Here is a 25744-nt window from a genome sequence, read left to right on the forward strand (position 1 = left end):
TGAACTGTTAAAAAGTAAAATATTTTGTAGTCATATGCTTAGGATTAGAGATTCTCAAACTCTATCCTGTATAAGTTTTAATATAAACTATATGCTACTTTTTAAAAACTCTAATATATCACCAAAAAAGTTTTTTATTCATGAGACTCAATAAAACAAACACTCTGATAAAGCACTCCATGTGATGCTGATACAAATGGTAAACAAACTGAACAGAAATACATTAAATAAATAGCCATACAGAGTTCATTCTGAATATTCATTACATAACTATAGTGCCTTTGCAGAAAACAGAGAGTAAGGTATTTGCATAAAATTTGTACTAAATATAAGAGTAGTTTTGAGGAAAGCACATATATTTCCTCTTCCAAATATGTATCTATGTCAATGTTATTGTAACACTGAGGCAATTGCTTTCTAAAGCATTTATTAGTAGAAAGCGAATTAAAAGCATAGTGGCTTGTCATTTAAAGGAAATAAAAGAAAAGAATACATGGACACTTAAAGTGGATATCTTAAATTGAGACTAAATATAATGTCCATGGACTGACTTATATAGAAAATACACAGTAATCACCCATTGTACTTGTTAGAAGCACAGTCTTGATGCCACCATCAAAGCTTCTGATCTAGTAACTCTGTGATCATACTAAGGATTTTACATTTTGTGATTTTATCCTATAACATGGTCCTGATTAAACTGATTTATGCACCATGTTCTGAGAACACTGTTAAGAGTAATAAGACTGCAAATGAGAAAATTATCCATAAAATGCAACTGGTTTGAATTTTACTGGAATGGCATTAAGGCTGTGTCCAAACCAAGATGTAATTTAGTATTTGTTCATTAAGTCACTAAGAGTTACCAAGTTTATTCTATTCGAAAGAATTTCCTATGTACTCATCAGATATATTTAAATAAATGCTCAATAATCATCATGAAATCCCTTGACATAAAAGTAGCAGATACAAATTCATATTTATTTTAGGTAAGACCTAGAGGAAATGCAAATGAAATGCAAACAAAAGTAAGTTGGGTCTAGTTGGAAAAGAGCATATCTTATATAATCTCAATGAATGCTCTTTCAATTTCAAGTAATACAAAGTCAATCAATATATCTGAACCAAAAGAAGGTTTACTATAATTCAACAAGGTATCTTACAGGACCAAATGGGAAAAACAATAGCCAGAACTTACTAGGAAACCTGGAGAAGGAAATGGCAACCTACTCCAGTATTCTTGCCTGGAAAATTCCATGGACAGAGAAGCTTGGTGGGCTACAGTCCATGTGGTTGCAAAGAGTTGGACACAATTGACTGACTGAGCACACACACACTAGGAAAATAAGAGTTATGGCCTGAATTTCTCATTCTTTCTCTTTGGAGCTGCAAATTTTCACATCCTAATATCCCTTTTCACTTTCAATTCTTACATTTCTCTTCCTCAGAATAAGTTTTCCCTGCCTGACTGCATGAGTGAATTGAGAAATACTCATTTGCTCTTCCTGTGTTGTCATTTTTTTCTTTTCTTCAATTTTTATGGTTTTAAGAAAGCTTTTTATTGCATATATAATTCTAAAATGTTTTAGTTGATATGTAGACACCATTTAAGTCAAGTGTTTCCATGATCCTTCAGCCAGGACAGCCATATTTATTTATTTAAAAAACATTTATTTAGAAACAAAAATGTTCTTAACAGTCATAAATTTATAGATAAACTTAGGATAACTTGGAGTCAAAAAATAAACAAGTAGAAATACAGCCAAGTAACTAAATTACATATATAAGAATATAGAAACATGTTCCTAAGACCTCTTATGAAATAAAATGAGATACCACAAAGAAGGCCATATATGAGAAGAAGTTTAAAAGGATAAGTCTTTCAAATAGACAAAGTAAAGAATATCTGAAATAGAAAGGAGAAGAAACATATAATTAAGTGTATATGAAATATAATTTTTGAGGAGAAAGATGAATTCTGTGTCATGGAAAAGTCATGAGGTGCAAGTAGGAGAATGACAAGGAAATTTGCTAGATGAAAAGCTAAAAAATTGATCATGAATCTATCAATCTAAAATCATATATATTAGTCAACATATGTTTTCACATCTAGTATATATTTATTCTTTCCTGATGTACCAGTCTTCCCATGGTAACTCACTTTCTTACTCTTAATGAAAAATTGAATGAATATTCTTTGAATCCAAGCTCAAGTATGTGGTTCAATCTTGGTCAATTAGAGCAAAATATTTGTTAAACTGCAGTGACTGGTTCAGAGCTTATACCATTATATACTTAAAGCAAGCTACATTTTTTTTTTTCTGTCACATTTCTGGAAAGAGATTGGAAACTCACTCAGCTGTCCATATTCTGACATATGTGGAAATATCTCACTCCTAGAAAATGACAGTGATTTTTGTAAAAGAAGATGTAAAACTACTTTTAGTAGTTATAATTTTTCTCTGAAGAAAGATAACATAACCTTAGTCCTCAAAAAATCCTAAAAATAATTCCATAAATAAAATATATTCCATACAATTGTAAATAACCATGCATACAAGGAGGCAACAAAATATTAATCAAGAACAGCTGGTAATAAAAAGAATAAGCTATAGAAAGAGACCTACAAAGAATCAAATTAAATAATCACAAAATTCAAATTATGCTGCCAAACACACAGAATAAAATTTGAGAATTTTGGCAGAGAACTGGAAATCATGGGAAAAATACATAGAAATCATATAACTCAAAAATATAATAACCAGGAAATTTTTGCTTTCAATCAAAGTGGGATCGAAGAGAGTAGGTTTATTCTGCTCTTGGATCAACCAAGGGGGAAAAAGAAAGAAAAACAGAGAAAAGAAAGAAACATATTACAGTGATATTCAAACTATCAGACAAGTAATAAAGGACAGCAACTCCTAAGTGACAGAAAATAAATGAGATGAATACAGCAATGGCCTTAATGTAACAGCCTTAGTTTAGTTTTCAGATGGAAGGAAGAGAGAAGATAATAAAGCCAAGGTAACTAGACTTTGCAGAATAGGGTCAGAGAGAGAACACTGGAGAGCTGCAGATAATCTCCCCACCTCGAAGCACCAATTAATCCTTGTATGTAAGGAGATTACACAAAACCAGGGAAGATATCACCTGTAAAACAGAGAGAAAAATGTCCATAGCTCACATAAAGTTAGGAAAAGTGCTCATTTCCAATAGAAAAATCTAATTATTCATGGAGTATTGGATAGAGTAGACAGAAAATCCTTGTCTGATTAGTAGTGAATAATTAGCTCTAAAGTGAACACTCTTTTTTTTCCACTTAACAAATTTTAAAAGCAAGACTCAAGAGAATGAAACTATTTCTAAAAAAGTGAACAATGTCTGAAAAAATGATCAACAATATTTCTAAAAATTGAAACTATCCAGCCCTCAATAAGGTGAAATTACAATGTCTTGTATCCAGTTGGAGAAGGCTCCAGTACTCCAGTACTCTTGCCTGGAAAATCCCATGGACGGAGGAGCCTGGTAGGCTGCAGTCCATGGGGTCGCTAGGAGTCAGACACGACTGTGCGACTTCACTTTCACTTTTCACTTTCATGCATTGGAGAAGGAAATGGCAACCCACTCCAGTGTTCTTGCCTGGAGAATCCCAGGGACAGGGGAGCCTGGTGGGCTGCCATTTAAGGGGTTGCACAGAGTCAGACATGACCGAAGCAACTTAGCAGTATCCAGTTAAATGTTAGTAGGCATATAGGAAATAACCAAATACTCCATGTAATTAGGAGAAAAATCAATCAATGGAAAATGATCCACAAGTGATATGTATATTAGAACTAGCAGATTTGGAATAGTTATTAAAACTGGATTCCCTATGACCAAAAGTTTAAGTGAAAGCTAGAAAAAGACAAAAATGCAGTTTCTAATAATAAAAACTATACTGTATGAGATGAAAATACACAGAAATATAGTACCAGTAGATAAGACATCGAAAGAAAAAAATCTTAAATAAACCTGGTAAACACAAAAACACAGCAATATAAACACTCAAAAGTGAAACAGAGGAAATACATTTTAAAGAAATTCACAGAATACCAATGAATGATGAGATAACTTCAAGCAGATTAATATATGTATATTTTGAGTCTTCAAAGAAAATAATTAAGAGGTTACACAAGAAAAAGGAAAGAAAAAAGGAATTGCAGGAAATAATTGGCAAAAGTGATAAAATATAAAAGTGATAAAATAGTTTATTTCCAAAAGTGATAAAAATATAAATTCACAAATATAAGAAATTCAACAAAACTCAAAATGCAGAAACATAAAGAAAACCTTTGTAAGACAAATCATAATCAAATTTCTCAAAATGGTGGTTAAAAAAAAATCTTGAAAGCACCCAGATGAAGCAAACAGATTTTGTACTGTGGAACAAAGGCAAGTAAGACAATTGATTTTTTATTAAAAACAGTAAGCAGAAGACAGAGGGGCAATATTTTTAAAGCACTAAAATAAAAATATATTATCAGAGTAGAATTCCATAATCAGTAAAAAAAAAAACAACAAAACTTTCAAAAATGCAAGTAAAATAACGTTTAAGAACCATAACATTTAAGAAAAAGAAATACTTAATAAACTGCTGCTGCTGCTGCTGCTAAGTCGCTTCAGTCGTGTCTGACTCTGAAACTATAAGCCTAAATTACAAATATATATATATATATGTATATGTATATATATGAAGTGAAATCGCTCAGTCGTGTCCGACTCTTTGTGACCCCACAGACTGTAGCCTACCAGGCCCCTCTGTCCATGGGATTTTCCAGGCAATAGTACTGGAGTGGATTGCCGTTTCCTTCTCCAGGGGATCTTCCCAACCCAGGGCTCAAACCTGGGTCTCCCACATTCTAGACAGACGCTTTACTGTCTGAGCCACCAGGGAAGTGCCATATATATATGTGTGTGTGTATATATATATACATATATATATATATATATGTATATATACAAGGAAATACTTAGAAAGAAAGGATACAAAGGAAGAAGCACAGAAGATGGTAACTACATAGCAAACACATAATATGCTTTTCTTGTTATTTAAATCCCCTTATAAGATAACTGAATGTATTAACAAAGATAAGAATAGAGTATAGGGATTAAGACAACTCTAACAGTTAAAATATATGGCTATGAAGACATAAGGCTAAGATGGGAAAAATAGACAATTTTTATGCATAATGTGCTTAATACCTTTTCAAGGAAGACTAATAATTTAAAGGTGTAATATAAATGCTGAAAGTTATCCAACATTATTATCCAATAATTCAATTGAAGATATCAAAAGGAATCATAAAGATATAATAACCCAAAAGAACACATGAAAACAGGGAAGAAGGAACAAAGAACAGATAGACAAATAAAATTGATAACATGGTGTTAGAGTGAAATCAAACCATATCATTAGTCATACTAAACTTAATAAAGACCCCGAGTAAATGAAAAATTTTGTTATATTGGGTAAAATCAAGACCAAACTGGGAAGAGTTATCAAAATGGTGGAGTAGAAGAATGTGGGGCTCACCTCCTCCCACAAATATATCAAAATATATCTACATGTGGGGCACTTCTCACAAAATACCTACTGAATGCTGCCAGAAGACCTAAACTTTCTGAAAGGGCAAGATGAATCTCCACATAACTGGGGAGGACAAAATAAAATAAAGAGAGAGAGCAAGAAAGAAATCAGAACAGGACATTTGCCCCTGAGAGGGAGCTGTATAAGAGGAAAGCTTCCCCCACCCTGGGAACCACCCTCACCAGCAGGGAGATCAACCAGGATGGAGGGGAAGCTTCAGACAGAGAGGATTCCTCAGCAACCATTTTGAAAAAATAAAGGAGAGAGATCTGCATAAATTGTCTGTGCTGCCACTCTGCTTCCCAAACTGCGATCCACATCCACCAGTGTAGCTGGGGGCTGGCTGCTGAAGGCTTTGGAAGACATACCTGGGGAAAAGACTGGGTTGGTTGTGTGGAGATAGCCTGAAGGGACAGCAACCATATATATAGTCAGAGCTTAGTCCTGACATAAAGGTGAGCACCACTGTTGGAGGGTGCACAAAGGGAGGATCAGGATGCAGTCTCTTTCTCCACATGCGTGCAGTCACAGTCAGCAAGACACACTCTCCACAGGCTCCAGGTGCTGGCACAAGCAGCCACTACTCTCATTGCCACAGGCTCTGGGAACAGGGACTAGCTGCTGCATCTTCACACCCCTGATAAAGGGGATAATAACCAGCACATGCCAAGAAAAAAGACACACATGTCTAAAACAAAAAGTCCTTGTACCAAAAATATTAAACCTACACAAGCTGCCCAGGGATTCCCTCACATAAAAAATAACCCTCCAAGGTCACAATAGTAATTATTTCTCCTAAACTCACAGAGTAAGAGAATATAAGTAAAATGAAGAATAGAGGAACCACTCATAGTTAAAATACCAAGAAAATTCCCCTGAAAGAACAATGAAACAGACCTCTTTACTCTAATAGACACTGAGTTCAAAAAGGAGATAAGGAAATACTGAAGGAATTAAGAAAGGCTAGCAACAGAAATGCAGATTACTGTAAAAAAAAGAACCAGAAACCATAAGAATGAGTCAAGAAAAGGCAGAAAATCCATTTGTCAAGATGAAATCTAAGCTAAAGGCAATGAATAGCAGAATGAATAATGAACAAAGAAGAGCAAATAAGTGATCTAGAAGATAGAATAATGGAAATCATACAATCAGAACAGCAGGAGGAAAGCCAAATGAAAAAGGAAAAAGAAAACAATATAAGAGGCATATGGGATAAGATAAAACACGACAATCTAGGCATAATATGAATTCCAAAAGGACAAGAAAGAGAAAAGTGATTGAAAATGTATTTTGAAGAAATCATGGCTAAAAAATCTAGAAGGGTGGGGTGGGGTGGGAGATGGGAGGAAGGTTCCGGAGGGAGGGGACTTAGGTGTACCTATGGCTGATTTTTGTTGATGCTTGACAGAAAGCAGCAAACTTCTGTAAAGCAACTATCCTTCAATTAAAAAAATAAAGTGACCAAAAAAAAAAAAAAAAAACCAACCAAAAAAAAAACAAACCCAAACACCCAGCAACTTCCCAAACCTAAAGAAGGAAGCAGATATCCAGAAGTACAAGAAACACAGAGAATCCCAAACAAGATGAATCCAAATAGACCTACACCAAGGCATATTATAATTAAAATGGCAAAAGTTAAAGAGAAAAGTCTAAAGGCAGGAGGATTCTAAACTCTTTCTAAAAAATATAAAGTTAATTACAAAGGAACATCCCCATGAGGTTATCTGCTGATTTCTCTACAGAAACATTGAAAGCCAGAAGGCAGTAACAAAATACTTTCAAAGTCCTGAAAAGTAAAATGTCTGCAACCTAGAATGTGCTATTCAGCAAAAGTGTCATTTAGAGAGATAAAGAATTTCTCAGACAATAAAAAACTAAAAACAATACAATATTAAACCTATTCTAAAAGAAATACTGAAAATTCTTCTCTAAATAGAAAAGATACAGGAAAGAATAGGAAACAGAAAATCACAACTGGAAAGTAAATCATTTAAGTAAGCCAGTATATAGATTAAAAGGAAAAAAATGCTTTTAATAGCAATTCTAACTATGATTAGCAGCAATGATAACTAAATCACTATGTTTATAACTTTATAAATAAAAAATATGAGCCTACAAGCCCAATATATGTGGCCTACAAAAGACCCACTTTAGGACAAAGGACATACATAGAATTAAAAGTGAGAGAACGGGAAAATATATTGTATGCAAATGAAAATGACAGGAAATTGGGGATTGCAATACTCATATCAGACAAAATTAGACTTTAAATAAAGGCCGTAAAGAAATATAGAGATGCATCTAGAGTGTTAGAGTTCTCCAACAGTATAGTGTTACTCTTGATTTCTCCTTTTATGAATGTTAACGTTTGCCTTATTGGTCCCTATGTTGAGTGCATATGTATTTACACTTGTTATTTCTTCTTCTTGGATTGATCCCTTGATCATTATGTAGTGCCCTTCTTTGCTCCTTCTAACATTATTTTAAACTCTATTTTGTCTGATATCAGTATTGCTACCCCAGCCTTCTTTTAATTTCCATTGCATTAAATACCCTTTTCAATCCTTTAAATTTTAGTCTGTTTGTGTCCTAGGATTGAACTGAATCTTTTGTAGACAGCATATATATGAGTCTTGTTTTTTATCCATTAAGCCAGTCTATGTCTTTTGGTAGGAGCATTTAATCCATTTACATTTAAGTTAATTACCAATCTATATGTTATTATCACCATTTTGTTAATTGTTTTGTTTGTTTTTGTAGGTCTTTTTTCTTTTGTTTCTTTTGTTCTTTTCTCTTGTGATTTGATGACTATCTTTTGTATTGTAATTGGATTGCTTTTCCTTTTTTTGCGTGTATATATCTATTGTGGAAATTTGGTTTGCCTTTACCATGAGGTTTTGATATAGCAATCTTCCCCTCCCCTTCCTTCTCTCTCTCTATTCTGTATCAATGCAGAATATCTCTATGTCTATGTAACTATATATCTGTATCTATCTCTCACTGTATATTATATACCTACACAAAGATATATAAGATACTACATTATTTAGGGACATATCATATGTTACAGTTAATAACAATAATATGAAAAAAGATATAATACTGAAAGATGAACCCCTATGGTTGGTTAGTGTTCAATATGCTATTAAAGAAGAGTGAGAAATGGCTCCTGAAAGAATGAAGAGGCTGAGCCAAAGCAGAAATGATGCTCAGTTCTGGCTGTGTCTGGTGGTGAAAAAAAGTCCAATGCTGTAAAGAACAATATTGCATATGGATCTGGAATGTTTGTTCCATGAATCAAAAGTAAATTGGGTGGTCAAACAGTAGATGGTAAGAGTGAACATCAACATTTTAGGAATCAGTGAACTAAAATGGATGGGAATGGCTGAATTTAATTCAGATGATCATTATATCTACTACTGTGGGAAAAATTCCCTTAGAATGAGAGAGTTGAAGCTTAGGCAGTCCGGGCCACTTCAAGGAAGAAGTGAGCATTCTTGGTCAATTCTTTGCTTAAGCCTTGTGCACAATGTATCTTGCCTGAGGACTGTCCTTTCTTTAGGAGCTAATGGTCACACAGCACAATGTTCTTATCATGGAAATGCTTTTCTTAGGCTCTATGTTAATAATTATAATTGTAACAAATCTTGCCTGGGAACCTATTTCTCAAGACTTGTACCCCTGATTACACGGGGGTAATATACTGTTGTATATCTTGCCAGAGACGTTACCCAGAACCCATTCTCCCTGGATAATCTTGTGCCAAAGTTATTTCAGGATATATGCCTTGGGAAAGGGTCTGGTGGAACTCTTACAACTTTGAGGTATTCTTTTTATCTATTCTCAGCAACCAGTTGAAAAGTATATAATGCCCCACTTAAACCAGTAATATTTCTACCCCCTTCTGATGTCTATGTCAGAAGCTTTTTTGTCACTATCATCTTAATAAAATTTCTACTACACAAAGCTCTGTGTGACGAGACAGTCTTTGGTCCTGGAGTTAAAAGGTCCTGGAGTTCTTCAGAGGTCATGAATCCAGTGGAACACTGTAAGCTTTCATCTATCACCTTGGGGGCTTATTTGGGATTCCCAAGATAAGGTATAGCTATCATCTAGGAGGCTTATTCAGAATCCTAAAACAAGGTATAACCTTTCAAGAATAAATTAATTATCTCTCATAGTCAACAAAAGAATCTGAAACGAAGTACTTGAATACAATCTCAAACACAACAATGAACTTGGTTCACTTCCAAGACAAACTACTAAACATCACAGTAATCCAAATCTATGTCCCAATAACTAATGCTGAAGAAAATGAAGTCGAGTGGTCTAAGAAGACCTATAAGATCTTCTAGAACTAACACCAAAAACGATGTCCTTTTCTTCATAAGGGACTGAAATGCAAAAGTAGGAAGTCAAATGATATCTGAAGTACAAAATGGAAAACACTAACAGAGCTTAACAAGAGAACACATTGGTCATAGCAAACATCCTCTTCCAACAACACAAGAGACAGCTCTACACATGGACATCACCAGATGGTCTATACCAAAATCATATTGATTATATTCTTTGCAACCAAAGATGGAGAAGCTCTATACAGTCAGCAAAATTTAGACTGGGAGCTGACAGTGGCTCAGATCATGAGCTCCTTATTGCAAAATTCAGACTTGAAGAAAGTAGGGAAACTGACTGGGACATTCCTGTATGACCTGAATTAGATCCCTTATTATTATACACTGGAAGTGACAAATAGATTCAAGGGATTAGATCTGAAAGACAGAGTGCCTGGAGAACTATGGACAGAGGTACAAGAGGGCATTGTACGAGAGGCAGTGACCAAAACCATCAGCAAGAAAGAGAAATGCAACAAGGCAAAACGGTCTTTTGAGGAGGTCCTACAAATAGCTGAACAAAGGAGAGAAGCAAAAGGCAAAGGAGAAAAGAAAAAATATGAATGCAGAGTTCCAAAGAATAGTAAGGAAAGATAAGAAACCCTTCTCAAGTGAACAATGCAAAGAAACAGACTAAAAATATAGAATGGAAAGACTAGAGATACTGTCAAGAAAATTAGAGACACCAAAGGAACATTTCATGCAAAGATGGGCACAATAAAGGACAAAGATGGTATGGACCCAACAGAAGCAGAAGGTCTTAGAAGAGGTGGCAAGAATACAGAGAAGAACTGTACAAAAAAGGTCTTAATGACCCAGATAACCATGATGGTGTGGTCACTCACTTACAGACAGACATGCTGGAGTGGGAAGTCAAGTGGGCCTTAAGAAGCATTACTATAAACAAATCTATTGAAAGTGATGGAATTCCAGCTGAGCAATATAAAATCCTAAAAAATAATCCTATTAAAGTGTTGCACTCAATATGCCAACAAACTTAGAAAACTCAGCAGTGGTCACAAGACTGGAAAATGTCAGTTTTCATTTCAATCCCAAAGAAGGGTGTTTAAAGAATGTTTAAACTACTGTACAATTGCACTCATTTCTCATGTTAGTAAGGTAATGTTCAAAATCCTTTAAGCTAGTCTTCAATAGTACCAAGAAATTCCAGATGTACAAGCTGGATTTAGGAAAGGCAAAGGGACCAGATTTTAAATTGCCAATTGTCTACTGGATCATAGAAAAAGCAAGGGAATTCCAGAGAAACTTCTGTTTCATTGACTACAATAAAGCCTTTCACTGTATGGATCACAACAAACTGTGGAAAATATGTAAAGAGATAGGAATACCAAACAACCTTACCTGCCCCTTGAGAAATCAGAATGCATGTCAAGAATGCAGAGTTCAGTTCAGTTCAGTCAGTCGTGTCCGACTCTTTGCAGCCCCATGGACTGCAGGATGCCAGGCCTCCCTGTCCGTCACCTACTCCCGGAGTTTACTCAAACTCATGTTCATTGAGTCGGTCTGAGAACTCAGAGTGCATGTCAAGAATGCAGAGTACATTATGCAAAAATGCTAGGCTGGGTGAATCATAAGCCAGGGGAAATTCAGGAAATTCAAGATTGCCAGGGGAAATATCAATAATCTCAGATATGCGGATGACACCACCCTAATGGCAGACAGCGAAGAGGAACTAAAGAGCCTCTTTATGAAGAAGAAAGAGGAGAGTGAAAAATCTGGCTTGAAACTCACCATTCAAAAAATGAACATCATGGAATTTAGTCCCATCACTTCATGGCCAATATATGGTGAAAAAATGGAAACAGTGACAGACTTTATTTTCTTGGGCATCAAAATCACTGTGAATGGTGGCTGCAGCCATGAAATTAAAAGACATTTGCTTCTTGGAAGAAAAGCTACGGCAAATCTAGACCACATATTAAACGCAGAGACATCACTTTGCCAACAATGTTCAGTCTTGTCAAAGCTATGTAGTCTTATGTGGATGTGAGAGTTGGACCACAGAGGACTGAGCACTGAAGAATCAGTGCTTTCAAACTGTGGTGCTGGAGAAGACTCTCGAGAGTCCCTTGAACAGCAGAGAGATCAAATCAATCAGAAAGGACATCAACTCTGAATATTCATTACAAGGACTGATGCTGAAACTCTAATATTTTGGCTACCTGATGCTAAGAGCCAACTCATTGGAAAAGATCCTGATTTTAGTGAAGATTGAGGGCAGTAGGAGAAGAGGGTGATGGAGGATGAGATGGTTGGATGGCATCATTGACTCAATGGACATGAGTTTGTGTAAACTCCAGGAGATAGTGAGGAACAGAGAAGATTGGCATGCTGCAGTCCAGGGGGTCTCAGAGTCAGACATGACTAAGTGACTGAACAACATTAAATATATAATCATTTTAAGTTGCTGATTAACTTCAAATGCATTTCCAATATCCTGGGTTTGTACTCTCATGAATATTGGTTTCTATATGATATATATGTGTGGATGATTTCCTACTTTCACAATATGTTTGCGTTTACTGGTAAACTTTCCAATTTTTAATTTTGTTTGCTTTTCTTTATTACCTTTACTTTTATGCCAAGAGAACTTCTTTTAGCTTTGTTTTAATTCTGGTTTGGTGGTGCTGAATTCTCCTAACTTTTGCTGTCTCTGTCAAATCTGAACAGGAATGTAGCTGGTTAGTGTATCCTTGGTTATAGGTTTTCCCCTTTTATCACTTTAAATGCATTGTGCCATTCCCTCTGGCCTGCAGAGTTTCTGCTGAAAAATCAGCTGATAACCTTATGGGGATTCCCTTTCATTTGTTTCTTCTACCTTGTTTCTTTTAATATTGTCTCTTTGTCCTTGATTTTTGTCAATTTGATTCACATGTGTCTTGAAGTGTTACTCTTTGGGTTTGTCCTTTATGGGACTCTGTAATTCCTGGACTTGGATGACTGTTTTCTTCCCCACATTAGGGAAGCTTTTAGTTATTATCTCTTCTAATATTTTCTCTCGCACTTTCTGTATTTCTTCTCCTCCCGGGAACCCTATAATGCAAATGGTGCATTTTAATGTTGTCCCAGAAGTGTCTTAAACTGTCTTAATTTAATTTATTTTCACTCTTTTCAAAAATTCTGTTCTGTGGCATTGATTTCTATCATTCTAAAATTCAGCTCACTTGTTCATTCTGTCTCATTTATTCTATTAAACTCCTAGGTTTTCTTTTTTTAAATTTTATTTTAGTTGCTGTACTGTTCATCTGTGTTCATTTGTTCTTTATATATTTTAACCTTTTGTTAAACACTTCATATATCTTCTTAGTCTGTGCCTCCATTCATTTTCTGAGATCTTGTATCTTCTTTATTAGCATACTATAAACTCTTTCTTTTTTGCGTAAATTGCCTATCTCCACTTCACATAGCTATTCTTCTAGGGTTTTATCTTGTTCTCATGTCTGGAACATATTCCTCTGCCATCGCATTTTGTCTAAATTTCTGTGTTTTTGGTCCCACAGATTTCAGAATTGTAGTTCTTGTTTCTGCTGTCTGCTCCCTGGTGGGTGAGGCTGGTTTAAGAGGCCTTTGCAAGCTTTCTGATGAGAGTGACTGGAGCCTATCCACTGGTAGGTGGAGATGGTTCTTGTACCTCTGGTGGGCAGGTCCATGTCAAGGAGTATGTTTAGAGGCAATTGTTAGATCAAGACACATCTAAAACTTTAAGTTGTTAGTTGCTGAGGGGTGAGTCTGTTTCTGCTTTGTTGGTTGTTTGGCCTGAAGTATCTCAGCACTGGAGTCTACAGTCCATTGGGTGCGGCCAGGTCTTGGTGTCAATGTTATGGCCTTCAGGAGAACTCACACCAGTGAATATAGTCCAGTACCTGTGCTACCTGCATTCTTGTTCACACAGTGAGCCACAGCCACCTTCTGCCTCCACATGAGACCCTCCAATATCAGCAGATAAGTCTGATTTTGGTTTCTGTGAGTTCAGTGCTTTTCCCCTGGGTCCTGGTGTGCATGAGATGTGTGCACCCCGCAAGAGTGGAGAATCTGTTTCCCCAAGGCTGTGGAGTGCCTGTGATCAAACCCCACTGGCCTTCAATGACAAATTATCTGGGGGCTCCTATTCAAAATGCTAACCCCTCAACTTGTGAGTCTGACATGGGACTCAACACTTTCACTCTTATGGGAGAGAAGGTATATCCTGTGATATCATTTTCTAGTATGTGGGTCATCCACCTGGAAAGTATGGGATTTAGTTGTGTCTTGAATATGTCCCTCCTATCTTCTTGTTGTGGTTTATTCTTTGTCTTTGGATGTAGAATATCTTTTTCTGGTAGGTTGCAGTCTTCTTTGTCGATGGGTGTTCAGTAATTGTGATTTTCATATTTTCTTGAGAAGAGGTGGCATCAATCCTTTTACTCTGCCATCTTGTTTCCTTTCCATTTCATTATTAAGATTTGTGAACTTAGATTAGGCAGATTGCCCTCCATAGTGCAGGTGGTTATTCAATCCACTGAAGGTCTGAATAGTATAACAAAAATGGCTTCTTAGAGTAAGAAGGAAAATTCTCCAACAGACTCTCTTCTGACTTTATTTGGTCTGCTGAATTTAGTTAAGAAACTGCACCATTGGTTCTCCTAATTCAAAGCTTGCTATCTCACACTGCAGAATTTGGATTGCCAGCCTCCATAATCACACAAGCCAATTCTTTATAAGTCTCTTTCCACATGTATCCATATACTATTGGTTCTATATTGTTGTAAAATCCTATTACAGTCTTTAGAATATACTGTGAAATAAATAAATGATTTAGGAAATATATAGGAAGATAACAATTCTGTTTGCTTTAGTTCCTTAGCAGAAGAACAAATGACAACATATTGGAAGGATAGAAACTGTGTAAGTGAGATTGACTTTTGCAGAATTCATGAACTACATAGTAACATGACATCATGCTACTTGTAACCTAAAATAAAGCAGCTGACCTGTTCTTATAATTCCACCAGAGAGATTAAGGAACACTTATATCTAAGTGATTAGGATAAATTTGGAAGACCAAAAATATTTTCTAAAATTAAATATAAGTTGAAAAATTAAGAAATTAGTGAGTTATTCATTATCTTATTTTCTCCTTGGAACTTCAAAGAGCAAATACCTGGATAAAGTACATTTCAAATGGATAATCTGCTTATGTCGGCCATAGGTATGGAATAAGGTAAAAGACATGACACTCTGGAGGAGATGATCAGCTGAAGGATTGTGAAATTGTGAAGCAGTAAGTGTGTTCAGAACTTTACAAACTAATTTCAAACAAAATTCACTTTTTTTGTAGAGAAAGAAGACATTGTTTATCAAAAGCCAATATTCAACTTTGACTTGAATGTATCCTTAACAGAATTATAACCTGATTGTTCCTCTTATAATCTTTAGGCTCTGAGGTTCTTTACATTATCCCTCAGCTATTATGATCCCAATATAAGGAAGGCTTCATGGTCACCCATTATCAAAACATAAAGTATTACATTTTTATGTTAACAAAACCTTAATGTTTACTATCAGTAATACCATTTTAAAATGTCATATAGATGCATAAGCATCTACAACTAATATGGGAAATTAATAGTTTTGTTTTTGAACAATTAGTGAAGATAAAACATATCAGTGCATTTAATTCCTTCCTAAGTACCTTCCCATAGTCCCATCACTTCATGGGAAATAGATGGGGAAACAGTGGAAACAGTATCAGACTTTATTTTTGGGGGCTCCAGAATCACTGCAGATGGTGATTGCAGCCATGAAATTAAAAGACACTCCTTGGAAGAAAAGTTATGACCAATCTAGATAGCATATTCAAAAGCAGAGACATTACTTTGCCAACAAAGGTCCATCTAGTCAAGGCTATGGTTTTTCCAGTGGTCATGTATGGATGTGAGAGTTGTACTGTGAAGAAGGCTGAGCACCGAAGAATTGATGCTTTTGAACCGTGGTGCTGGAGAAGACTCTTGAGAGTCCCTTGGACTGCAAGGAGATCCAACCAATCCATTCTGAAGGAGATCAGCCCTGGGATTTCTTTTGGAAGGAATGATGCTAAAGCTGAAACTCCAGTACTTTGGCCACCTCATGCGAAGACTTGACTCATTGGAAAAGACTCTGATGTTGGGAGGGATTGGGGGCAGGAGGAAAAGGGGATGACAGAGGATGAGATGGCTGGATGGCATCACCAACTCGATGGACGTGAGTTTGAGTGAACTCCGGGAGATGGTGATGGACAGGGAGGCCTGATGTGCTGTGATTCATGGGGTCACAAAGAGTTGGACACAACTGAGCGAGTGATCTGATCTGATCTGAAGTACCTTCCAATCATAATTGTTTTGATAGCATAGCGTGTATTGGTAATATGAAAATGCCTTTGTAGAATTTTATTAATGGCTTTGTTCGGTTATGTGGAATCATTTCATTGAACCTGATCATCTTTACCAAAATTTAAGTTTGAAATATCAGCATTGATAATATTTTCCATATGTCTTTTAGATCTGTCAATGTATCGATCACTTTTTGGAAGACTCTGGTAGCTCATAACTTTAAATAATTGTACAGAGTGAAGTAAGCCAGAAAGAAAAACACCAATACAGTATACTAACACATATATATGGAATTTAGAAAGATGGTAATGATAATCCTCTATGCGAGATGGCAAGAGAGACACAGATGTATAGAACGGACTTTTGGACTCTCTGGGAGAGGGAGAGGGTAGGATGATTTGGGAGAATGGCATTGAAACATGTATACTATCGTGTAAGAAATGAATCGCCAGTCTATGTTCGATATAGGCTATAGGATGCCTAGGACTGGTGCATGGGGAAGATCCAGAGAGATGATATGGGGTGGGAGGTGGGAGGGGGGTTCAGGATTGGGAACTCATGTACACCCGTGACAGATTCATGTCAATGAATGGCAAAACCAATACAGTATTGTAAAGCAAAATAAAGTAAAAAAAAATTACTACATGGGATACTGATATTTTTTATTTTCAATAAAAGGATAAATAACTCAAAAGAAAGAAGTTTGATGATACTGTTGGCTATCCCATCCAACAAACATTTTCATTTCATTAAGATTCTTGCAAGGTAGTTTGACACACACTGAAGTCAATTTGAAAAATGAAATAATGCAACAATTATAATACCATCAATTTATAGTTTAAATATTGAGATGAAACTTTGGACTTAGATTTGAAAGTTGACGCTGGAACACTTTTGGGGCTATTGGGAAGGAACGCATATATTTTGCATGCTTCAAAAAACATGGATTTTAGGGAAGGCAGATGTAGAAAGTTGGAAACAGAATGTCTGTATCCTCACAAAAGGGCACATGTTGAAACTTAGTCCCTAATGTGTTGGTGTTTGGAGGTGGGGCCTTTGGGGTACTTAGGTCATGCAGGTCAAGTCCTCATGAATGAGATCAGTGACCTTGTAAAAGACATCTCAGGCATTTCTCTTGCTCTTTCTGCCATATCAAGACACAGGGAAAAGATGAAAAAAATGGCTGTTTATGAATTCACCAAACACTGAATCTGTTGGAGCCTTGATATTAGACTTCCCAGGTTCTAGACTGTGAGAGATGAATTTGTATTGTTCATAAGCCACCAACTGCATGGTATGTTATAGCAGCCTAAAGTGACTAAGACATGTTTATTATACGATTTTTAAAAAGCTATAATGAATTACAATTTCCCCCAAATTTGTTATCCATTGTGCCAATAATTTCTCATTGTTAAAGACATGCAAACTATATATAGTCTGCCTACAAAGCAATTATTTAAGAACCATATTTAATCAGGAAATTGTGTATAAGTACATACATCCTACAGTGAAAGCATGTTCATTATACATAGATGATTTGAAAGTGAAAGTGAAGTCGCTCAGTAGTGTCCAACTCCTTGCAACCCCATGGACTGTAGCCTACCAGGCTCCTCTTTCCATGGGATTTTCCAGGCAATAGTACTGGAGTGGGTTGCCATTTTCTTCTCCAGAGGATCTTCCCGACCTAGGGATCGAACCCGGGTCTCCCACATTGTAAATAGACGCTTTACCATCTGAGCCACCAGGGGAGTCCTCAATAAAGTGAAAGTGAAAGTCGTGTCCGACTCTTTGTGACCCAATGAACTATACAACCCATGGAATTCTCTGGGCCAGAATATTGGAGTAGGTAGCCTTTCCCTTCTTCAGGGGATCTACCCAACCCAGTGATCGAACCCAGGTCTCCCGCATTGCAGGCAGATTCTTTGAGCCACAAGGGAGGCATAGATGATTTACTGCAATTTAATTTTATTATAGGGAATTTGATGCAATTTGCAGTTAAGGCATAAAACATTTTATTTTTTCTCGTTTAAATGAGAAAGACTCTTATTTCTGTGATGCTTTGCAGAAAAATCCTTTATCTTAAAAATGCATTTTGCATTGCTTGTGCCTTTTAAATTTACTACTTATGTAATTATTTGCATTGTACCAGTTTCTAAATGCCTCTGTTATTTTCACAATGTAAAGATTTCTATTAAATAAGTGATGTGAGCTTTGCTCATCAAAAATGAAAATATTATTTCCATTTAAAAACACTTCTTGCTAGTTAATTTTAATTAATATTTTATGTGCTGATACACAATGATGGATTGATATTGACAAAGATGATTTTAATATCCCTTCAGCTTTACTAAAACTTAGACAGGTTTCCTCCTGACTATAGGCTTCGGATCTCCCTTTATTTAAAAACATGTAACTGCAAATTTTTTCTCTTCTTTTTGGAGATGTAAATCTTATACAAGGCAAGTACGTTTTTCTCAAGGACCTGGAAGCCATCCTTTTGAAATGTTATTCTCAAAGAAGATGTGAAGTAAAAGTCACCCAGTCACGTTTGACCCTTTGGGACCCCCTGGACTGTAGCCCGACAGGGTCTTCTATCCGTGGAATTCTTCAGGTGAGAATACTGGAGTGGATTGCCATTCCCTTCTCCAGGGGATCTTCCTGACCCAGGGAAGATATCATCCTTATTCCCAGCTTCTGCGGGAACTCATGAGCCTAAGTTTAATAAGCACCAATTACCAAACCCTGATGGACTAATCACATTCACCTACTATCTCTACAATATTCCCTACCCCAGTACGTTTTCACTAGCTCACCCCATTGCTGAAAAACTCTGCTGCCTTTTACTTCAAAGGAATTGAATTCAATGTCACCTCTATTGTAGTAGCCTTAAATAAAGTGTAATAAATTTCTTTATTGTTTCAAAAAATGTAAATGTGGTACAAGGCACATTTATTCTTTAAAAAATACTTTCAAAAATTAGGAGTAAAATATATTTCATAAAAGCTAACACTGGACAAAAATTGCCCTCCCCTTGCGTCTAGTCCCTGGGAAATACACTTTTACCTTGTCACTCCTCTTTCCAAACTTAACATTTTGCCAGTATGTAAATCTAGTCAATAGGGTTACTAGTTTGTCGTCATTTAATTCATAAAATCTGTGATTTAGTTAAATGATAAAACATGAAGTTTTTAAAAGGAAGCTCAAGAACAAATTTATTCCTGGAAAATCTATTGAGTGTTAAGTGAAACTGAATACTTTTGGCAAAATAGAAATCTATGCACATTGCATTAGTAACTGATGTCTTTTGAATCCTCTCTCAAAATGCTCAGTAGAACAATTTCCCTATAAATTGTAAGAGAAACAAAACACGGAATTTTCAATTATTGTTATGGAATGTCCTTGCCATTTCTACTCTTTTTACCTCTTTTGATAAAATTCAAATTACCCCAACAATGGCTGGTAATTAGCAAGAATTATTTCTTCATTTCTGTGAAATTTGTATGATCCCTCCTTCCAATTAATGCCTTATAAATCATTCCTCTCCCTCAAAAAGTTGGCTTTTCAAGAGCTTTTTCATGAAGGTTATTGTTGAATAAAGGTTTATACTAATAATATTGCACTTGATTTTACCCCACAAAAGGTATCTTCATGTCTTAAATTATGCTTACACAATTTAATTTCTATATAGTACTACATAAACGTATACATATAAAATGGTATATATTTATGCTATACAAATATGGCACTATTCTGTTCTGAAGCTATATCATGAAAATATAAAAGCTTTTGCCTTTTCACACATAAATATTATAAAATAAATTATTCACAACAATTATTTTAAGCTATTTTTTTGACACATCAGTCTCAAGAGGGATTCTGATCAGGGAAGTTTGAAAATTTATCTGACTGAAACCCAGGAACTCCAACATCGCCACTTTACAGCATATACTGAATAGAGCACAATTTGTACATCACAGAAGCTTCAGCTGAAGACAATATGTAGTCCTGGCCATGAGTTTCTACAGATCTCAACCGATCCTATCGTTCAGAGTAAAGCTCTGAATCAGACACTTCATAGGGATTCATTATTTATATTTGTCTATTTAAAGCTTTAATAAATTCAACTCAGAGGAACTGTTTCATTCTTTTTGTGGTGGGCTGCTTTTATTTTTGCTTTTGTTTTCAATCTATCTTAGCTTTAGACTATTTGCTTTGTTTTAATACTACCAATTCTGTGAAAATATTTTGGAAAATTATATTCAATTACTTTTGAGAAAAAAAAATTTTTATACAATTTTCTCCTATTTTTAGATACTGTTTCTTTTGTTTTACCTAAAGCAGCTTTCTTATATCCCTTGACAATCTTCATGCATTCCAGATATTTATTTCTAATATGTATATTTATGAATTTTTAATCTTTTTGTTTTCTAGGGGAAATATTTGTTTGTTTATATTTTTGTTATAAATTTTGTATAATGTCTATGTGGAACTATTTAATCATTATTTAAATATATAAGATTTAATCATAAATATTATTAGAACAATTATTTTAATTTACTACTTTTGGTGCTAAAATAATAAGCAGAAATTCACAGATTTTATCTGTATTTCATGTTTCCAGAGTTCAGCCAAATAAACCTTTTTGATTCAGATTAAACTGAGAATATTTTTCAGTGCCATCAATAATGCTTACAATGTTCACAGTTCCACTAAGATTGTCATAGCAATAATAAATAAAATACAGTGACTAGCTTTAACAGAAAAATTGCAAGTGAAATATTTTGAAGTGGAGTATAACTAGAGTAATTATTAAAAGACATTGAAACAAAACCAAATAGAATGTATTTATGCTCTTGAGTGCTTTGCAGAAATCCTTTCAGTCTTGAAGCAAGTTTGAGTCTGTGCTTTGTGTGTCAGGTAAAACAGAGCAGGGGGTGAAATGAATTCATCTTTCTGTCTTCAAGTAAACTAAAAGCAATTTCTGTCTTCCCATGTGGTCACTTGAGGTGCTTATGTTCAGGCTAATGATATCAGGCACCCTCAAGTTGTTTAAGTATTCATGAAGTAATTAAATTCTCATTAACATATAAATAAAAGAAAACTGAAAACAAGTTTAGCAGGCACCTAACATCTGTTCTAATGCTTTTAAGTATTAAAATGTGCCACACACAGAAGGAAAAGTGCATTCTCTTCTGGAAAGTATTTTGCATAGATTATTTATAGAAACTGTAATTAAACTGATTTGGCATATTAAAAATTGCTAACAGCAGAACGTTATTTAGATAATTTGTTGGTTTCTGTCACCTAAATAAGGAATTAAAAATAGATATAGGAAAAGAAAATTGGGTTTTATTTGTTTTACATTTCAGATAAGATTATACAAATAATAGCAATTTATTTCCATTTTAAAATAAGATGTTTAAAGTTCAGTTTATACAAGCATGCATCCAATTTTGCAGCTGCAAAGAAAAGCTCTTTTCATTGTAAATTATAAATTGGCTTCAGTGCTTGTCCAATGTTACCCCCAAATATACCCCTTCCCCTCATTTGAAAAGGAACAAATTACTTTTATAGAAGTTTCAGAAGGAAGCTACTAAGAGAAAGAGCAAGAACTGGTTAGAAACAATTAGGCCCAAGATGGTGGAAGACTTGACTTCCAGTAATCTTGAGCCTCATTGTAATACATTAATATGCTAAATGACACACCCCACCAGCACCATGACAGTTGTCAGTTGCCGTGACAAGAATCAGAAAAGCCCATACAAAGACTGAAAAAGAGAGTGTCATCAGTCCCAGGCCCAACCCACATCCATGTTCTCACATAAGTGATAAATATTTCTGCCATTCCTTTCAACCCCCTGTCTTTTACCTTGACCCACCTATATACTCAGTGTCTCCACACAAATTGGGTGGAAGGGTTGGCTCTTAAACTAGATTCCCACTTCTTCATTCTTTGGTCATTGAATAAATCTTGTGCTGTTCCAGTTTCAGCATTTGTTTTGTTATCGCCTGTATAAAACAAGTTTGAAAAGTATCTCCCTGGCCTAGTCAAGAAGTCTCAGCCTGGGACAGAACCTTGGCATAGGTACAATTGTTCAACCTGGTAACATAAGCATTTCTCCCAAATTTACCTTATTCTTATAATTTCCTCTTTAACATCTTTTGTACATGAATTTGTCAAATGGTAAAGTGAAATGTTCAAAGAGTGTCTTGTCTTTCATTATTAACCATCTCATTCCATGCTATATTCTGCTTACACAAGATTACTCCCTGCTATGTTTTTTTATAACTACAAACTTCCCAAACTTTTTGCTGTTTCCCAAATTTTCTAAATAAAATTTGCCATTCAAATAAAGTCAATTCACTTACCTTACCTGAGGTTGTTAAATCTATATGTGTAAATGTATGGAGGAGAATGTTTCATGTGTCTCTTGGCCATCTGTATGTCATTGGAAAAATGTCTTTTGAGGTATTATGCCAATCTTTTGACTGGGCTGCTTTTTTATTGAGCTAAATGAACTCCTTGTATATATTTTAAGATTAATCCCTTGACAGTTGCTTCATTTGTGAATATTTTCTTTCATTCTAAAAGTTGTCTTTTCATCTTCTTCATTGTTTCCTTTGCTGTGCAAAAATTTTCAGGTTTAATTAAGTTCTCCATGTTACTTTGTTTTTATTCTCATTACTCTAGGAGGTAGGTCAAAAAAGATTTTAATGTGCTTTATGTAAAAAGTGTTCTTCTTATGTTTTCCTCTAAGAGTTGTATAGTGTCCAGACTTACATTTAGTTCTTTTATCCATTTTGAGTTTATTTTTGTGTATAATGTTAAAGTGTTCTAATTTCATTCTTTTACATGTAGATGTCCATATTTCCAACACCACTCAGCATCATTAATTATTAAAGAAATGCAAATCTAAACTACAATGAGGTATCGACTCATACAAACCAGAATGGCCACCATAAAAATTCTACAAAAAATAAATGCAGAAGAGGGTGTGGAGAAAAAGGAACTCTCTTGCACTGTTGATGGGAATGTAAATTAATACAATGACTATAGGGAACAGTATGGAGATTCCCTAAAAAACTAAAAATGCAACTACCATATGACCCAGCAGTTCTAGTACTGCACACATGCTCTAAGAAAATCATAATTCAAAATGAGATATGCACTCCATTGTTCATTGCACTATTTACAGTAACCAGAGAGTGAGAGTAACCTAAATGTCCATTGATAGATGAATGGATAAAGAAGATGTGGTACCTATATATACAATGGAGTATCACTCAGCCATTAAAAGGAACAAATTTGGTGATTTGTAGAGATGTAGATGAATCTAGTGATTATCTTACAGAGTGAAGTATGTCAGAAAGAGAAAAACAAATATCATATATTAACATCTATTCCACATATAGGTGAAACCTAGAAAACAAGTAGAGATGAACTTGTATACAGGGTGGGGTAAGAGATATAGATGTAGATAAAAGACCTGTGGACATGGGAGTGGAGGCATGATAGATTGGGAGTTCGGGATTTATATATATACACACTACTGTGTGTAAAATAGATAGCTAGTTGGAACCTGTTCTATAGCACAGGTAGTTCAACTTAGTGCTCTGTGCTGAACTAGATGAGTGGGATGCAGGGAGGGTGGGAGGAATACTCCCCAAAAGGGATATATGTATGTTCTGCTGTGCTTGGTCACTCAGTCATGTCCAACTCTTTGTGGCTTCATGGACTGTAGCATGCCAGGCTACTTTGCCCATGGGGATTCTCCAATCAAGAATACTGGAGTGCATTGCCATGCCCTCCTCCAGGGAATCTCTCAACCCAGGGATTGAACTTGGGTCTCCTGCATTGTAGGCAGATTCTTTACCAGCTCAGCTACCAGGAAGCCCAGATATATGTATATATATAGTTGATTCACTTCAGTATGTATATATGGGCTTCCCAGATGATATTAGTGGTAAAGAACTCACTTGCCAACATAGAAAACATAAGAGATGTGAGTTCAGTCCCTGAGTTGGGAAGATCCCCTGAAGGAGGGCAATCGACTCCAGTATTCTTGCCTGGAATCCCGTGAACAGAGGAGCCTGGTGGGCTACAGCCCATAGGGTTGCAAAGAGTCAGACATGACTGAAGCGACATAGCATGCATGCACAGACACACACACACACATACATATACATACACACACATATGCATGCATATGCTCTAAAAATAAATAAATGTAAGGAGACTGCAGAATAAAAAATATTGTAAACAAAGTATAACTGGAATTGGAATAGTAGGGGCAGATGATGTAATTTTTCTTCTACTCTTCTTCTACCCTATTGTCTGCAGCCCCTATATTAGATATGAATTGAGATGAGAAAAGCAAATACAAATCTATTAATACTATTATTTGATGTATATATTGAAGACCCAATATATCTTCAATTGAAACAATTGCACAAAGCACCTGCTGAACACAAGCAGAGGACCTCAGACACCTACGAGGTGTCTGGGACACAAAAAATTTCCCGCATAACTGGGTAGGACAAAACACAGAAAAGGAAGAAAAAGAAAAAAAGAAAATGGGATGGGACCTGCAACCCTGAGAGGGGGGAGTTGAAAGGGAGAAGAGGTTAATTCACCTGGGGAAGACAAACTGCACAGCATGGGTGGGGGGAGGGGTCCTGATTCCTCTGCTGGGATCAGACCTAAGCCCCCATAAGGGGAGTACAAAATCCTGAAAGGTAGATATATTAATCAATATGAGTTCTCTCAGAGGTCCCCATTTCAGCATGAAGACCTGAGTACCACCCAACAGCCTGCAAGTCTAGTGCTGGAATATCTTAGGCCAAACAACAAATGAGAGAGGAACAGAGCATTATCAAATAGCAAACAGGCTGCTCAAAGTGATAATAAGCTCACTGACACCCCAAAACATACACAGTGACAGAGTCTTGTTAGAGGGACAAGACCCAGCTCATAGAGAGAAGACAGCAGTATTTCCTACTAGGAAGGCTACACAAACCTCTGAAACAACCTCAAACACCAGGAGGTAGACAACAGAAGCCAAAAAAAATATGCTCCTTCATTCTGTGGAAAAGAGACCACAGACACAGTAAGTTAGACTAAATGAGATGATAAAGAAATATTTTACAGACAGAGGAGCAAAGTAAAAACCTACAAGACCAACTAAATGAAGAGGAGATAGGCAATCTACTTGAAAAATAATTCAAAGTAATGATAGTAAAGATGACTCAAGATCTTGAAAAAGAATGGAGGCACAGATTTAGAAAATACAATAAATATTTAACAGGGACTTAGAACTAAACAACAAAAACAATAGCAGCAAAAAAGCGATAACACA

This window comes from Ovis aries, chromosome 10 (genome assembly GCF_016772045.2).
Source record: "Ovis aries strain OAR_USU_Benz2616 breed Rambouillet chromosome 10, ARS-UI_Ramb_v3.0, whole genome shotgun sequence".
In the NCBI taxonomy this organism is placed as follows: Eukaryota; Metazoa; Chordata; class Mammalia; order Artiodactyla; family Bovidae; genus Ovis; species Ovis aries.